Raw genomic sequence first — 508 nt, 5'->3', positions numbered from 1 at the left:
GGCTTCCTCCATTGTTTCTTGATGCCCAATCCAAGTCTCCTGGATCACGTTTGTTGAGAAAATCACATTCCCGAAGGTTTCATTCCGTTTGGACACTGTTTGATATTCCTTTTATTCGAAACCCCAAAATAGGCAAAAAAACAACAATTTGGGCTGAGCCTCCGGTTAGTAGGTTAGTCCCAAAAATGATATAAAAGTGTAAAATAAAGCCCATTAACATCCAAAATAGATAATATAATAGCATGGAGCAATCAAAACTTATAGATACATTGGAGACATATCAAGCATCCCCAAGCTTAATTCCTGCTCGTCCTCGAGTAGGTAAATGATAAAAGAAGAATTTTTGATGTGGAATGCTTTCTAACATATTTCTCAATGTAATTTTTCTTTATTGTGGCATGAATGTTCAGATCCGAAAGATTCAAGATAAAAGTTTAATATTGACATAGAAATAATAATACTTCAAGCATACTAACTAAGCAACTATGTCTTCTCAAAATAACATGGC

The sequence above is a fragment of the Triticum dicoccoides genome, chromosome 7A (genome assembly GCF_002162155.2).
Source record: "Triticum dicoccoides isolate Atlit2015 ecotype Zavitan chromosome 7A, WEW_v2.0, whole genome shotgun sequence".
Taxonomy (NCBI): Eukaryota; Viridiplantae; Streptophyta; class Magnoliopsida; order Poales; family Poaceae; genus Triticum; species Triticum dicoccoides.
This window is presented reverse-complemented; position numbering follows the sequence as displayed.